General features: G+C 35.4%; 1 pseudogene; it reads right to left on the bottom strand.

Annotated features, from left to right (window-relative positions):
* Nucleotides 1–7,520: 7,520 nt before the first annotated feature.
* Nucleotides 7,521–16,409, bottom strand: LOC107842634 (annotated as a pseudogene).
* Nucleotides 16,410–17,325: the final 916 nt, after the last annotated feature.

Here is a 17,325-nt window from a genome sequence, read left to right on the forward strand (position 1 = left end):
CATAAAAAAAGTCCATGGTAATCCATTCCCATTTCTGCTCGTGAATAGGAAACCTATGAATCAACCCACCAGGTCTCTAATGCTCGGCTTTCACTTGTTGACAACATAGGCAGCGAGCTACATAGTTCGGACCATCTTTATTCATACCACTCCACCAATTACGATACCTCAATTGAAATACATTTTATTTATATTCGAGTGATAATATCTTGAGTTGTGAGCCTCACAAATGACTAAATTAAATCATCAACCCTCGAAACATATATGTGACTATCAAATCATAAAATACCTTGAAAATCTATGGTATCCCTCTTGGAATCACCACCCATCACCTGATGACTCCACATCTGCTCAAACAATAAAGACCTCACCTCAATACTTGCAAGAATCCTCCTAAGGTTTGAAATATCAATTCGCACCATCAACTTTTCTACGTACTGAATACCCTATGCTAACTGCCTCTAAGAAACTAAAATACAAGCCAAGCTACCCCTACTCATCAACTTTCGACTTAAGGCGTCTGCTACTATGATCTTTTTTCCCAGATGATACATAATAGAGATGTCATAATCCTTAACCAAAGCTATCTATCTGCACTACCTAGAATTAAGCTCTTTCAAGGAAATAAGATGTTGAAGACTACAATGATATTTGAAAATATCACAATGCACGCCAAAAAGATATTGTCTCCAAATCTTAAGCCAGAAAATTACCATTTCCAAATCAAAGTCATGAGTGAGGTTGTCACACTCTTGCACCTTGAGCTACCTCGACACATAGTCAATAACTCAAATTTGCTGCATCAAAGCACAATGCAAAACAAACACTAGAAGCATCACCATATTTGGTGAATCCCTCACCCTCAACATAAAGATCTAAGCTAGGAGCTAAAGTATGGAATCCCTTGAGCTTTCTAAATCTCGACACATACTTCTCGGATGATTGGAAAGGAACCTCCTTCCTATTAAATCTGGTCATCAACACTATAATAGTAGAAAATCTCTCAATGAACTATCTATAGTAACCTGCTAAAGATATAAATATGCAAACTTTAGACGAAGATATAGGACAGGCCCAATCAGGAAGAGCCTCAATCTTCTTGTCTACTATAATCCCGTCCTTAGACAACACAAGCAAAGGAAGGACACCTACTAAAGCCAAAACTAACACTTAGAGAATTTGGCATAAAGCCTATTATCTCTGAAAGACTGTAGCACAATCCTCAAATATTCCATATGCTCATACCAATCCTCGAATACACAAGGATGTCATCGATGAACACAATCACAAAGAAATCCAAATAATCCCTAAACATACAGTTCATCAGATCGATAAATGTGGCTGGGGAGTTAGTCAACCCAAAAAACATCACTAGGAACTCATAACGACTAAATCGAGACCTAAAGGCTATATTTAGGATATCCGCAACCTGTATCCTCAACTAATGGTAACCTAAACTCAACTAAATCTTAGAGAACATCACATCACCCTGAAACTGGTTAAAAAAATCATTAATATGAGTTATTGGGTACTAGTTCTTCATCGTCACCTTATTAAGTTGCCGATAATCAATCCATATATTCATGGAACCATCCTTCTTATTAACGAACAAGATGGGTGCTCCCATAGAGAGACACTCGTTCTAATGAAACCTTTAACAAGAAGATCCTAAAGTTGTCAATTTAGATCCTTAATCTTGGAAGGATCCATTTGGTAGGGTGCCGTAGAAATAGGTCGAGTGATTGCATCTAGATCAATTGTAAAATCAATGTCATGCTCAGGAGGAAGACTGGGTAGATCGGTAGGGCAAACATCAGGAAAATTACGAGCTATAGGAACAGAGTCAAGCGACAAACTCTCCATACTAATATCACAAATATAAGTGAGATAAGAATTGCAACCACTTAAAATAAGTCTTCTAGATTGAATATAAGAAATAATCCCTATCGGCTTGCAGCTCTTAGCTCCCTACCATATAATTAGGGGTATGTCGGGTATCGATAAGATAACGTTCTAGAAAAAATTTTCCAACACCGCATGAAAATGAGATAACTAGTCCATTCCTAGAATCACATTAAAATCTATCCTATCTAACATAAGAAGATTAGCCATAGTACCAAACTCTCGAAGAGTCATAACACATTATCTATAAACCTAATTCATTACTAAAGAATCACTTATGGGAGTCGATACACATAAAAACAAAAATAATAAATCCTAAGATAACTCTAACAGTAGGGCATAGTAAGTAGACTCATAAGAATAAGTCTATCCTGGATTAAACAAAGTAAATCCAATTGATGTCTCACCAAATTTGGATAAGTCAAAACAACCACCATAACTAGAATAACGAGAAGATGGACCCCTCAAAGAGTAACCACCACTCGACCTAAAATGGTCACTAAAACTTAGTTGGCCTCCATTGGTAATCTAAAGTATGACCTCAATGGGCCTACTAGAATGATCGTGATGCTTATACGGTTGATGCAGAGGTTACCTACACAGTGATCCACTACCTTTCAATCATAAAACACTACGGCTCCCACAAAAACTACACTGATAACACCTCCTCTTATTGCTTCCCCTCCCAATATATCTCCTTCATAACTTGATCATGATCAAAAATCTCAAAAAGGACCTACCTATAACCGCTAAACTCTATGTAAACATGCAAAGAGGAAGTCTCAACCCCCAAATAAAGCAATTAACCCTCTCTTACTCAATAGTTTGTACAGAAGTAGCATGCATAGAGAACTCATTGACTCAAGCCTCATACTTTACAATATTCATGGAGACCTACTCCAACTTTAAGAACGAATACCTCATATGATCCTTAAGGCTGGGAGGCATGTTATTCTTGAAGAAAATCTCGTAGAACTAAGTCTATGTCAATGAAAAAAGATCTAACTAGTTTTGAATAAAGATGACCTCTCCACTAATGTGAAGCTACTAAGTCAAACTAAAAATTAATGCAATCCAAACCAAAACTCTTAACTAGGCTTAAATTATAGAGCATATCCTCATAAGAAATCAGGAACTCGTATGCATCCTCGCCTGGTGAACTAGAAAAACTAGGAAAAGCCAGTATCAAGAATCTACCTATATTCTACTGCTCCTCAACTGACATAGCAGGCTAGGAAACTATAGTTTGTACAATTATCAGCTAGTCAAGTACTGGCCCAAGAGGGACCTGAACTCCAAGAGTGCCATCTATAGCTTGCACCCCTGCCTTAGTACCACTCTGATCCTTAGACTCTGAACCATCAGATGGTACACCACCAAACAATAATAAAATCTAAACCAAACCATCCCTAAACACTAAAGAATAAATAAAAATCAATGGATCCTGGGCTGGTCTTTGGCCCACCGATAGTGGGTCAAAAGAATCTCTGGCTTAGGAGTAAGAATAGGGTCGGGTGAAGACCCCCTATCCTGGCCGCTAGATGGGACACATCCCTAGGTTGTCCATAACTACTAGGTCATCTACGTGGAATGACAGGATCCCTAAGCTTAGTCTTAGGACCCCCATCTTATATAGTAGTAACACCCATTCTGGCCATCTGCAAAAGAGTGAACCCAAATGATTTTTTGAGAAACCAACCCAGACACTTAACACAAAATAAGTAAAATAAGTAAGGAACTCCTAAGAATTTCCAATAGCCCCCCAAATATAAGAAACAAGAATCACCATTCTGGTCTGCGGGACTCTACTATATACTTGTTTTTGTACCAACAATACTGGTGAACCTAGGATCCAGTAAAATATGTCAAAACCCAATTTATGAGTCATGATGGCACCTATTTTATCTCACTAGTAGGTAAACCAAACACTAACCTTGAGCTAAAATTAATGAACAAATTTTTTAGAAAATTGTCTAAGAACGAAAAATCAACAATTAAAGGCTTATAATGGCAATAAGACCATCAGAATAGTAAAATAGGTAGATAAAATATCAACAACCATCACACGACCTAGTATGTCACGATCCCATTTGGAATCATGATAACACCTACCACATCCCATCGGTAAGTAAGCCGATACCATAACTCAGAACTAATACAATGGGTTACCTTGGTTAGAATGTCCAACATGGACCCTATGTGTGAACATAATATGTAACAACATCATTTAAAAACAAAAGACCACCAATATCCAAGTACAAATCCCATGACCTAATAGTATTAATACAAGAGCTTCTAAATTTGAAAAGAGAAATGTATAATCTAAAAATCTAAAAGGTTTTAAATAATCTCATACATTTTTCTCGACAACCAAAGACAAATATAGATAGAGGGGAAAGCGGGAAACTCAATCTCCAAGATCTCACCATATCTCTGATTAATTAACATGGCACAAACTAGCTTAACGATGGCAACTAGAACCTGGGTCTCGTACTAAAAATATACTAAAGTGTAGTATGAGTACAAAAACACGGGTGCTCAGTAGGCATGAGTGGCTGACTCAGTTCAAATATAATATAGGGATGATATAAAGTAAGCCAATAACCATAAAGTGAAGGGATAGAATCGAACATGAACCTTCTTTGATACCACTTTAACAACATCTTAACTTCGAAAGTAATAAGACAACATACTATATCCATATAATCCATATTCACTGTAACATTTGAGTATCATTTTGGAAGCATAAGCCATATACATAATAGAAAAGCATTTACTCACCATAATCATTATCAACCATCTTTAGAAAAGAAAGCACGTCCTATATCGCTGGGAAGTACACGAAAGAGAGCATAACAAAGAACTTGTCTTGGCATCCCATACCATCGGAGAGTACACAAAAAAATATCAAACAAGAACCTATCATGGTATCCTATACCACCATAAAGTACACCAAAAGAATATAACCAATAGTATAATAAAGCCCAACCACTCCACTAATTGACCAGAACCGCAGGTAGCACAACCCTTTCATGGTTCATTATCAAAATCCACATCCAAATACATATACAGTATTTTAAGATACACAAGAGAAATATTATCATTGCATAGATATATAGTAACTAATTTTATAATTCATTGATAAACGCTGTGTGAAGTCCATACTTGTTAGCCTTATCTTTCATAAATCAATAGATTACAAGTCTTATAATTATAAGCCATCAACCTAGGAAAAACTACAAGCCACCCCTATTATAGGATATCCATCTAACATAAGTCCATTCTTTAGCTAGCATCTTCAACCTCAAATATTGGAAGATAATCTAATTAACCATCATACAATACTAGGTCCATCATCACTAAGCATTTTGCAACTTTAATGACTAGCTTCCATATTTTAATCAAGTAAAGTCTACCAACTAGTTTTCTAGGTTTCTAGCCTTCAAGTAGTAATCACATATTTTAGAAATAACTAGTCGCCACATAAGCTACTTAACTAGTCAAGATATCATCTGATAATCATTCATTCAAGACAAGTAGATTACTAAGTGAGCCTTTAGCTTTACACGTGATCATTCTATGAAGAGACATTATCCCATTCTTCAGCATAATTTATCACTAGGTACTACATAGAGTATAAATGGTCACACCTCTCAATTTGTGAATAAGGAGATGGAATAAATATCCATTTGTCAAAGATGACATCATGTCATAAGTACATATACATTTTGGCCCCACTTGAAAAAACCTCATGAGTATCAATGCATTTATATAAAGTTGCCCCACATGGCATCATAATATCATGACCTCTTTTGGGTTCACTGGGCATCATTATAACATTATTAGGTCTTTTGGATTTATCGATCATCATCTCAACATCGACATTTCCTTTGGAAATATCAGGCATCATAATAATATCAACATTTCCTCCAGATTTATCGATCATCATCATAATATCAACATTTCTTCCAAATTTACCAGGAATTATCATAATATCAATACGCTCCTAGTATAACAACATACATCCCCTTGCATAGCCGAGCCAATAAACATACATAAAAGTTCATATTATAAGGAAATAGAGGTGTAGGATAACACTTGCCATTTTACCTTGCTAATAAGCTTAACATGCATTATGCATATAAACAAGAGCATGAGTACTTACAAGACATGCACAATACTCACTTAACAATATTATTCAAGTCATGATCTCAAAATAATCCAATAACCGAGTCAACCATCCTAACTCCAATATATATATAATTTAGACAATCACAACATATCTAGGTCACTAAGAATTTAACTTGTTAAAGCTTAAGGTGGGTCAAGTCCTATTTCTAAATCCCCAAGAAAGCCAAAGCTTTACTAATACAAGACTAGCTTCTACCTAAGATTAGACTAAGTCGTCTAAGTCACCTCATAAGGGCTGATCAATCCTTACTAAACCAAAAGGGGAAAACTTCTTCAAATATCTTTTATAAATCAACCCAACACCAAGGTTACTTCTTAATTAAACAATATATCTATGTATATATATATGTTAATATTAACCCTAAGATTAGTGGCGAACACCATCCTCATCCATTTGGGAAACAATAAAATCCTTATACTAGCTATAAGACTACAAGTGCACTACCCAAGGATTAGTGAAAACACCATCCTCATTCTCATCAAGTCCATAAACGCGACTGGATCATTAGTCAGCCCAAAAGACATAACCAAAAACATATAGTGACTATAACGGGTCCTGAAGGCTATCATTAGGATATCTTCAGCCTGAATCCTCAAAGGATGATAACCAGACCTCAAATCTATCTTAGAAAATACCGTTGTGCCCTAAAGCTTGTTAGATAAATCATCAATACAAGGCATAGGATAAGGGTTCTTCACCGCCACCTTATTCAGCTGCCTATAATCAATTCACATTCACATCGACCCATCTTTCTTCTTTACAAACAAAATGGGGGCTCCATACAGGGACACACTCGATCTAATGAACCCCTTGCCAAGAAGATCCTAAAGTTGAGATTTCAGCTCCTTAAGCTCTGCATGAGTCATACGATGAGGTACCACAAAAATAGGCTATGTACTAGGATCAAGGTCATTAGCAAACTCAATCTCATAGTCAGGGAGAATACCAGGCAGGTCATTAAGAAACACATCAGGAAACTGATACACAATATGGACAGAGTCAAGTGTCATATTCTTTACATAGGTATCACTTACATAGGTGAGATAAGACTCACATCCCCTCGATATAAGCCATCTAGCACAAACATATGAAATAATCCCCATTGGCTTACGACTAATCGCTCCCTGCTACATAAATAGGGGCACACCGGGCATGACTAAGGTAACAATCTTGGTAAAACAGTCCATGACCACATGATAGTAGGATAATCAGTCCATGCCCAGAATTATATCAAAATCCAACATATTAAGAAAAATAAGATCAATGTAAGTATCAACATCACTAACTGTCATGACACATGATCAAAATACCTGATCCACTACTAAAAAATCACCTATGGGAGTAGATACATGTAATGGCACATATAATAAATCAATAATCAACTTCAACTGTGGTACATAATAAACAGATAGATAAGAATTGTGGATCAAGGATCAAATAAAGCAAGAGCCAACTTGCGGTATACTAAAATTGCACCTGTGACTACTGCATCTAAAGTCTCAGCCTTGGACCTAGCAAGTACTACATACAACTGACCACGCCCGCTACCTGGCTGGGCACCTGAATGACCACCTGCCCTACCAGCCTGAGTACCATCTCGAGCACCCTGGTAATAACTTTTATGACCTCATACACCACCCCTACCTGGGGAATGAGCCGCCCTAATTGGGCTAGCTCCTTAGGCTAAAACAACCATCGCCCTATGACTAGGGCACTCTCTAGAGAAATTACTAGGAAATCCATAAGTAAAACAGGACAACTAGAAGAACCAGAACTCATATAACCGGTAGATCCAGGAAACTTCCACACCTAGCATAGATGACAGATGAACCTCTCATAGACTGATCACCACCTCTTCTAGGGCGCCCACCAAAAATAAGTTGATCCCCATTAGCTGCCTGAAGAGCTCCCTAGCATTGGTCGACTAATCTGACCCTATAGCTGAAAAATGGATGCGGAGGATGTCCAATATAAGGAATACCACCTCTGAACTAGGAACTACTACTACTCCTACCAAATCTACCCTGATAATTAGGCCACTTATCATGGCCCTTACGCTATATTTCATTCATCACCCAAGCATGATCCGTAACCTCAGCAAAGGTCCAACCCGTAGCGACTAAACTCTAAGTAGCCATCCGAATAGGAAGTCTCAATGCTCTCACAAAGTAGGGAACCCTGTCAAACCTATTATCTAATATATAACTCACATGCCTGGCTAACTCATACAAATGAGCCTTATACTCAGCTACTATCATAGAACCCTTATCCAACCTTAAGAACTAATCTCTTAGATGGTCTCTAAGGCTACACAACATTAACTTCTCAAAGAACATCTCAAAGAATTGAGCCTAAAAGAGAGAAAAAGATCTAACTAATCTAGAACTTATAAAACCCTTCTACCAGTGTATACAAAACAAGTCTAAAAGAAATGTAGCATAGACTACTGCACAAGTCTCCACAGGGCCTAATCCACAAAGCCTATCCTCACAAGTAGTTAGAAACTCAACTACATTCTATCTAAGAGCACAAAAAAATCTAGGCGGATCCAAAATTAGAGGAACCTTGACTCCAGGAGATGCAATATCAGGCTGCACTCTTGCTCTATTAGTCTGCGGACTATCAATAGAACTCAATAGCTGAAACAAAGCATCTCTAATCAAAGAAAAGAGTATGAATTTTGGTGGATCCTTCGCTGGTCCCTGGACCACTGCTGTCTAAGATGGAGGTGTCTCTAGCTCGGATACAGGAATAAGATCCTAAGGAGGTACACCTTGATCCCTAACTGGGGATAAATCATGAGTCTTAGTCTCGGGACCCTGCTCACGTATTACTAAAACATGTGTCCTGGGCATCTGCGAATGAGTAAAGTCAATAGAATATCCTACAAAACGACTCAGACACTTAGCACAATAAGAATAAAACATGTGAAGGACTCCCAAGAATGTCTCACAGCCTCGTAATGATAGGAAACGGACGTCAATGTTCCGATCCACAGGACTTTATTAGACACTTGCTCTTGTATTAATAATATCAATGAAACCTACACTTTGATACCAATTTGTCAAGACCCCATTTGGAATTATAATGGCACATACCATATCCCACTAGTAGGTAAGCCAATATCATAACTCGAAGCTAATGCAATGGGTTACCTTGGTAAGAATGTCTAATATGGACCCTATGTCTGAATATAATATGTAACAATAACATTTAATAACTAAAGACCACCGATATCATAGTGAAAATCCTATGACCTGATAGTATTAATACATGAGCTTCTAAACATAACAAGAGGAATGTACAATCTCAAAATCTAAAAGGTCTTAAATAATATCATACATTTTTCTTGACAACAAAATATAAATAAAGATCGAGGGGAAAGAGGGCAACTGGATCTCCAAGAGAACACCCTGTCTCCGAATAATTAACACCCCATGAACTAGCTCAATAACGGCAATAAGAACCTGGGTCTGCACCAAAAAGGTACAGAAGTGTAGTATGAGTACCATAACACGAGTACTCACTAGGCATCATCAACCAACTTAGCTTAAATATAATGTAGATACAATATAAAGTAAGATAATAACCTTAAAGTAAAGGGATAAGATCGAACCTACACCTGCTTTGTTACTACTATAACAACATTCATGCTACTAAAGCAATAACATGACATTCTATATCCAAATACTCTATAATCACCATAACATCTAAACATCATTTTGGAAGAATAAGCCATGTACACGATAGCAAAGCATCTACTCACCATAATTATTATAAACCATCTTTAGAACACAAAGCACAAGAACTTACCCCAACGTCCCTTACCACTGGGAAGTACATGAAAGAGGGCATAATAAAGAACTCATCACAGCGTCCCGTACCACCGGCGAGTACACAAAAGAATATCAAACAAGAACCCATCATGGTGTCCCATTCCACCAGAGAGTACACCAAAAAATACAACAAATAGTACAATAAAGCACAACTACTCCACCAATCTACTGAAATTATGGGTAGCACATCCTTGCCATGGTTCATTACTGAAATCCACATCTAAATTCCCATACAATATTTTTACATAGATGTGAGCAATATTTTCACAGCATAGATGTGTAGTAACTAATTCTATAATTCGTAGGTAAACACAGTGTGAAGTATAAACTAATTAGCCTTATCTTCCATAAATCAATTGATTACAAGTCTTATAATTACTAGCCATCAATTTGGGAAAAACTACAACCCACCCATATTATAGTATATCCATCTATCATAAGGTCATTCTTTAGCTAGGATCTTCAACCACACATATTGGAACATAATCTAATTAACCAACATACAATACTAGGTCCATCAACACTAAGCATGTCAGAACTTTAAGGGCTAGTTTCCATACTTTAATCAAGTAAAGTCCACCAACTAGTTTACTAGGCTTCTAGCCTTTAATTTATAATCACATATTTTAGAAGTAACTAGTTGCCACATAAGACACTTAACTGGGCAAGATTTCATATTATAATCATTCATTAAAGCCAAGTAGATTACTAAGTGAGCCTTTATATTTACACATGATCATTCTCTCAAGAGAACTTAACCTAATATTTAGCATAATTCATCACTAGGTACTACATAGAATAAAAATGGTCACACCCCTCAATTAGTGAATAAGGACAAGGAAAAAATATCCATTTGTCAAGAAGACATAATGTCACAAGTACATAAGTGGTTTGGCCCCACACGACCTAACCTCACGAGTATCAATGCATTTATATAATGTTGCCCCACATGGCATCATAACATCATTACCTCTTCTGGGTTCACTAGGCATCATCATAACATCATTACCTCTTTTGGATTTATTGAGCATCATCATAACATCAACATTTTCTATGGATATATTGAGCAGCATCATATTATCAATACTTCTTTCGGATTTACTAGGCATCATCATAATATCAATATTTCCTACGGATTTACTGGGCATTATCATAATATCAACATTTTCTCTGAATTTACCGTGCATTATCATAATAACAATGAGTCTCCCAATGAAACAACATACATCCCCATCCATAACCGAGCTAATAAATATCCACAAAAGTTCACACTATAAGGAAATAGTGGCGTAGGATAACACTTACCATTTTACCTTACTAATAAGCTTCACACGTAATATTAGCATAAATAAGAGCATGAGTACTTACAATACATGCACCATAATCACTTAAGAAGAATATTCAAATTATGATCACAAAATAATCTAATAACTGAGTAAACCATCCTAACTCCTATATATATAATTTTGACAATCACCACCTATCTAGGTCAGTAAGCACTTACCTTATGCAAGCTTAAGGTGGGCCAAGTCTAATTTCTAAATCCCCAAAAAATCTAAAGCTTTACTAATACAAAACTAGTTTTTACCCAGGATTAGACTAAGTTATCTAAGTCACCTCAAAATGGCTAATCAGTCCTTATTGAACCAAAAGGGAAAAAGTTATTCAAATACCCTTTCTAAGTCAACCCAACTCTAAGGTCACTTCTTAACTAAACAATATATATATATATATATATATATATATATATATATATATATATATATATATATAAATCAACATTACTCCTAACATTAGTGGAGAACGCCATCCTCATCCATTAGGGAAACTATAGCATCCTTATACTAGCTATAAGACTATAAGTGAACTACCCAAGGATTCCAAGCCAAGGACCACTACTAGAAATTAGTCATATAGCAACGGTTCAAAAATCATAGAGATAGATAAAAACCATTGTCATAGATCTACTGCAACAGTTAGGTAGGCGTGGCATATGTGAGCATTGGGATAGGTCTATCACAATGGTTATTATGACGGCTACGACAATCCTTGCAATAGATAGACCTATTGCAATGATTTTTCTAACCTCCTATTGCAATGCTTTGTATCGTCTATAGCAATGGTTAAGAACCATTGTAATAGACTATATAGCAACGATAGAGAAATGTGGCAATAAAAATATTGGAATAATTTTTGGATATCTACTACAAGCAACAATTTTTAACTACCTATTGAAACTCTTTTTGACACATATTGCAACGGTTTTTTTGGTATTTTGCAACATTGCTTTGCTATATATTGTAACTATTATAATTAGTTATTGCAATGATTTTTTTCACCTATTAAAACTACTTCACATACCATTAATAGTTCAAATACCAATATAAATATATATATGCACATCATACCAAAATCCTTCATTAATAATAATCCAAATTAAAATATGCAACAAACTAGTAATCTAAACACAAAAGCAAAATGTTAAAGTCCAATGATCATTAGTTTTCCCACATAGTATCAAATTCGAGTGGCAATAAGTTTCACGAAATTTAAAATCAAAAAGATCGACATTAAAGCATCTATAAACAATTCAAACATTTTGTCCATTTTCTCATCACTTTTTTCTTCATCTCCTTCCTGATTTTAGAGACCTATAAAAAGAGAATAAATGATTTTCAATTAATTAGCACTGAAATGACAATATAATTAATTTTAATTTAGAACATAGGAAGGACACCTATAAAATGAATAATGAGGGTAGGTAATCATGTATAATACCATAAAGTGCAAGGAAACAAAAGAAAAAAAAAAGTAAACAAAGCTCTTCACTCCACAAAGACTTCAAAAGAGAAACTCCAAATTATCATTTACCTATTGTGTAGTTCTTCTTCAGTAATGCCAATCATGGATCATACAAGAATGTCACTAGGTGCTTCAACTGCTGACCATCCCTTGGATTGCTCAACTAGCTTAATAATCTACTCCAGGAAATAACAAAATCAAATAAGTCAGGATATTTTAAAAATGAAAAACATGTAAAAACACATGGATGCACTAGTTGCTCACCTTGGAATCTACATCATTCGTGATAGGTTCCTTATTTTTGTGAGCCACTATAAGCGTAGCATAGCAGAATTTATTCAGACCAAGACCAGCAACAGTCATGTCCCGAACAATTGCATACCTGCAATGTTAGAAGGGCAGTCAATCAGATGTTAGAGTACACAAAATATGAATCTTGCAGAAAGTAAACCATGTAACATCATGTTTTAAATAGATGATATATGATGATTAAAGATCAACATTGAGTGCAGAGAAGTTTTGAATACAGGGAAACTTTAAAGCTCTAAATCAAGTAGCTCCCTAGAGCATATTAATCAAAAATCATTTTACTAAATAAGCAGTGTTCTTTAGTGAAATTAACTATAATAACATCATGGTGTTATGTCTATCTATTTACTAAGATTTTTTTGCATTCTAGACTCTCCACTACATGAAGGATCTAATTGTGCAACTAACTAAACAGATATCAACACATGCTTTCACATATAGGCATGACCAACTGTGTATTGGCAATAGATACAGTTGTAACCATTGAGAAACTTTGCTACACTCTGTCAACTCAACCTACGGCTGGACATGCATTCAGGAGAAAGATATATGTTTGTCCAATAGGCTTTACTTCAGTAAATTCAAATCACTTCATCTCTTCAAAGCGCTACTTAGAAATAATAAGAAGAAGAACATTAATTATTTTAATAAATCCTATTATTATTGATAATTTCTTATTAACACAAGAGTAAGGCTACATACCCTTACTGCTCGTTCAGAGGGTTTGCATTTTCCATAGGTAGATATCAAGAAATTTTAAATAGAAACCTATGATATTGGTAGATAAATGACAAAGTTGGGTATAACTTAGCTATAAATCAAGTATCACAAAATTATGAGTGTATAAAAATATTAAAATTAAGTAATTACAATTATAAAGGATTAGAAAGCATAGAAAAAGAGACAAAAATCAGGGATAAAGCACATATCTTTTATTTGTTTGTGGAAAAAGAAAGCATCTTGTAAGCGATCACCTTTTATGGTCCGAATAAGAAATGAATGAAATGTACCTCTCCCTGGCTTTACTTCATCCAGCATTTTGTAATCATAAATATCCCTCAACAAGTATAACTTAATTCAAAATCATACACATATACAAGGAGGCGGGAATAATAATAAGATAAATCGATTCCCCAAACCATAATAATTTAATCAAATTAGTACCTTCGCTAAGAATTAAGAGAGGTAATAATAGTGTTGTATTCAACCTTATTTTTGGCATAGTTTCTCGTGGCGTACTCTTACGGCATAGCCACCAAGTATCAATGCCCTATAGTTCGAACCAGTATTTCATTGGTTGCTATTTTTTAACCAAATAAGCACAACTATACAGTTAATAGTTCCTCATACAGGGTATCTTAGATTTAAGGAGTTTTTATGTTCATACACCAACAAGGTTGTCATCTTATCAACCAAGGTAGAAATCATAAGCTCGCAGAGTTGTAGCTTCATCTGCCATCATGTTTGTATGAAGAATAAACCAGTATGTAATGACACTTAATCCCATAAAACAATATTGAGTTAACTGCATTGCAATATAAGTTAGTACCATTTTATTTCTGTTTGTCAACATAGTAATACTCACAAAAATATTTGGAAATGAACACAATAATGATTCCTTATACTTTCTATTTAACAATCTAACAATAGATGAATGAATAAGAAGCATATTATAAGCTACTATTTATGGTTTGGTTGAAAAGTTGCCTCTAGAGCAAGGTCCAATTCCAAAAGGAGGGGAGCAATGCCCTGGGGTGTAGATCCCATATCAGAACCACCCAAAACAAACAAATTCTTCTCATTCATAGTAGTGCAATACAAAACCCTATCACCATATTCCTTGAAGCAAAAATCCTCATAAACCTTGTAGTCCATGCTAAATGGAACTTACTAGAACTTACACAGAGATCACTGTAAGTATTTATTTTTAGAAGATTAACATAGTTTATTTGATTTTACATGCTTTTAACTATCAAGAATAAATTACAACAATATACCCTATGCAATCCCGTAAGTGGGGTCTTAGAAGGGTAGTATGTACCATTATCTCTACCTTAGCAGGTAGAGAGATTTTTTTTGGTAAACCCTATCAAAGTTTTTGAAGGCAACACATAAAAAACCCAATATAAAAAAACTATTTATAGGATATCTCCTCCCACTTACAGACAAACAAACTAGTAAAAGAAAGGGGTTACCTTAAGGCAATAAAGTATAGCATACAAATCTAACATTTCTGAATTCAATTATTTTCCAACATCACTTTATCCCTGGGAAAATATGCTCAGACGTAAACTATCTTTCTACAGTAAATAGTTTCTATATTATATACGCACAACTTATTTTAATTGTCTAGAAAAATGCCAACAATTATAGCATAGATTGAAAATAAACAAGTTATCCATACATTGTATGGAGGTTTGCTCAAGGCAGGTGAAATATAGACAGTGCCCATGAGACCCAAACCTAGTAAAATATCCTTGAGTATTCTACTTATACCAAGCAGTAGTAAAGTTTTAGCTCCTAGTGGGGAGCCACTTGCATATGTCGAAAGAATTCTGATTAAACCCTACAAGACTTGTCAAGTCAGTGTACTGCTACAAATGTTATAAATAACCAATATGTGGAATATTTAAATCTACTATGTAGGTTAATGTGCTGAGTGAAGCTTGTCTGCTACTAAAGTTATTTGTTGAGATGAGGGAGGCATCTTTGGTAATAAGTCCATGCTTGCAATGTTCATCTAACTTCTCAGGATAAGATGCAAATGCTTTAGCAATATGGGTCAATAAGATAGAAGTATGGTTTAATACCTACAGACACAAGCACCAATAGATTATATTAACTAAACAAAGTGATGTTTGACCAAAGTAAGGAGGCATTTGGGAAGAGTACATATCTTCCTAAAATAGGAGCATAGATTTACCTTTGCATTATGATACTGAAGGAAATTTGTCAAAAGGGGAACAACTTCCATAACAAATTCAGATGCATCTGAAGGAAGCTTCTTACATATGCTAGTAGCAGTTGCTAATGCTACTCTCTATTGAAAGATATAAATATTTAGTAATGATCGTATAAGTATTAAAAGGATCTGGAAGGTTGCTTATTTCATTAAAGCTAAATTCCATTAGATCATGAATGAAATTCTTCTACCTGAACTCTAGTGGAAAGGAAATTGAGATAAGAAAGCAAGGCCATTAGTGTGCCAGCCCCCAAACAAGCAGTTGGATTCGCTTGAGATATCTTCTTTAGAGCTTGCAAAGATGGTTAAAGGTAAATAGTAGCATCTTAGCTAGAAAAAACAATATTTAACAAGAATATAAATGTTTCGCTCAAACTAATTCACTCACCTGTTTAGCCAAGTCCATGTATTCAATTTAAGTAGGCAAGCTACAAAGCATGAAACAGCTCCATAATAGATAATAACAACACAAGAAGAAGGAAAATATTGAATAAATAGGTAACATCCTGGGCAAAAAGAAGCATAATGTCAGGACTATTCTCGTGATTGAGCAGTACTACAAGTACCGATACAAATGAGTCCATAGAAAATTTGGCAAGGAATCTTCTGTTCTAATGCAAAGCAACTCACAAAACTGAATCAAAGCCTCTACCTGTTTCCCTACCACGCCATCTACCCTTAAACCAGCTAATAACTTCTTGAGTTATCAACTCTGGAGAGATGATGATGATGATGACCCCATTGTAGAGCTAGGGAGTAAATCATCCAATCCAGCACCTAATTTCCTAAGTAGTACCTAAATTGCACTACTAGATGAAGTAAAATGCTTGTTCAAAATCCCGACACTGCCTTCACTATCATTATCATTGTAATCACCACCAGCACCACCACCGAAATCTATATTCAATCCCAGACTTCGCTTAGCATCCCTATCCTTAACTTTAACCTTGTGTTCTTTCTCCTTACCTAATTCTCTTTTTTCATTAGTAAATAAAGCTAATACATAAGTTTTTATGCCACTTATTATGTTTGATAATGTACAATTGTACTATTTGTGAGATCAAAAAAGGAATTTGGGAGTTATTATTGTACTTGTCAGAATTAACAAAGAGTATCTAGTATGGCTCCACTGAGTGCACTGAGTGATACGAGAATTCCATAAACTGTAGAATTCTACCCTACAGCTCAAAGAAAAAGATACGATGGCCCAGAATAGCAAATATTTTTAAGAACCATTCTCTATAAGAGAATATGCAGAAAAAATTGACACTTCATAAGAAATTAGGGCACTAAAATCCTACGACACTTTGAAAGAAGCACAA

Source organism: Capsicum annuum, chromosome 9, assembly GCF_002878395.1.
Source record: "Capsicum annuum cultivar UCD-10X-F1 chromosome 9, UCD10Xv1.1, whole genome shotgun sequence".
NCBI lineage: Eukaryota > Viridiplantae > Streptophyta > Magnoliopsida > Solanales > Solanaceae > Capsicum > Capsicum annuum.